Here is a 1969-nt window from a genome sequence, read left to right on the forward strand (position 1 = left end):
CTTAGCGTAAGGAATTGTTGCGGAAGGTTGGTTGTGACTTGTGAGGGGCACGTACGTAACACCCATCACCCCACCATCATGTTTAGTTTAGGGATAGGCTTGGCTATGTGCACTTAGTGCCTCAAAGCAAAGCATCTTCTTTAATTCACATTAATAATATTCTATACTTGCATCATTTGTTAATGTATGTTAAATAATGTAAATAATTTTTGTAAATAAACTTAAAATTTTAAATTTTTAAAATATTTTGTGTATAAAAAAAATATTATATAAATTTTTACAATAATACTACACCAATAAGTCTTTTTGTAATTAAGTTTAATCAAATTGATATAAGTCTAACAAAAAAATATGCAATTGCATCACTGTTTTTCCTCTTCTGATTCGCACAGTTTCAGTACAAAAATTTATTGACATAGTACAAAAGTTTTTGTATAAAGTACAAATTTATCATATAGCATAAAAATTTTTGTACATAGTATATAAATTTTTATTCATAACACATAAATTTTTGCTACAAATGTAATTTGTTAGATGGATTAGTCAATGTTTTAGACATGTAAAAAAAAATTTGGTGCTATACATAAAAATGTATGTGTTGTGCATTAACAATTTTTATACTATGCAGTAAAATTTCTGCGATGTATGTATTTTATTGGTTAGATGTCAATGTTTTGAACCTATAAATGTAATAACTCGTACCATGTATATGATAAAGTTGAAATTATAATTTTAAGTTGTTCTATATTATTAAACTTAATTCAAATTATAATAATCTCATTAGTAAAAAAAATAACATATTATGTGTTTAAAAAATTTTTTAATTAGACATTAAGTATATCAACTTTAATGTAATTATTAATCGTTTTTATTAATTTATTTTGTTCAATAAGCTAGACATATATACTCAATATCAAATTAAATAACCTAGTAATACTTAAACTCACCAACAAATGTTTATTTGTTATTTTATTGTAAAGTAAAAACATATCAAAATTAGCTCAAAATGAACAACAATAAATTAGTAGAGAATTTGAATGCAAAATTTTTTTTAATAAACAGTATATAATTTAAATCACTAAAAAATAACTTAACATTCTTCTTTTATGCCTGAAAAATATGTACATGAAATAATATTATGATAATTTTAATATCTTCAAGATGTGGAATAAGAATGTATTACCAATTAGCATCTAAAATTTTTTTAATTTTTTTAATTGATAGTAATAAATTTTAATACATTTTAATAAATAATATCTAAAATAAATAAATCAAATAACAATAACAATGATTGAAAAGATATTTTTAACAAATTAAATGTGAGAAATAGAAATAAAAAATTGATAAAGAATAATAATTATAAGTAAAAATAGTGTTTTCATTTTGGAGGGAAAAAGAACACATGAGAAATTGTTTATTAACACATGCCATACGTATGATAATAAATTGTTCAATAACTCATATTATGAACGTGATAAGGTTGAAATTATAATTTTAAATTGTTTTATTGAAATTAATTTAAAATGTAAAAATTTGATTAATAAAAAAGTAACATGTTATGCATTCGTTTTTTCTTAATTTGGTGTTAAGTGTATCAACTCTAATGTAGTTATGAATTGTTTTATTAATCTACTTTCTTTTTCTAAATTTATGATTGAAATAAAAATTATAAATATTAATAATTAAATAAATCATTATGTTATAATTATTTACGTTTTATTTCCAAAATTAAAAATGTACTATTTCTTTTTTATTTAATGCCTTTCTTATTTTATATATATGTATATATTAATTGTTTAGTTAATAATTTCTTTCTTCTGAGGATATATTTATTATATATTCTGTTAAATAATTCTAAATATTTCTTTAATTAGTTTATACATACATATTAATTTTATACAAATATATTTACGTCGCATATATTAATTATTTTTTATTATGATTTTTTTAGCCTACAATTATTTAATAA

The sequence above is a fragment of the Arachis duranensis genome, chromosome 6, assembly GCF_000817695.3.
Source record: "Arachis duranensis cultivar V14167 chromosome 6, aradu.V14167.gnm2.J7QH, whole genome shotgun sequence".
Taxonomy (NCBI): Eukaryota; Viridiplantae; Streptophyta; class Magnoliopsida; order Fabales; family Fabaceae; genus Arachis; species Arachis duranensis.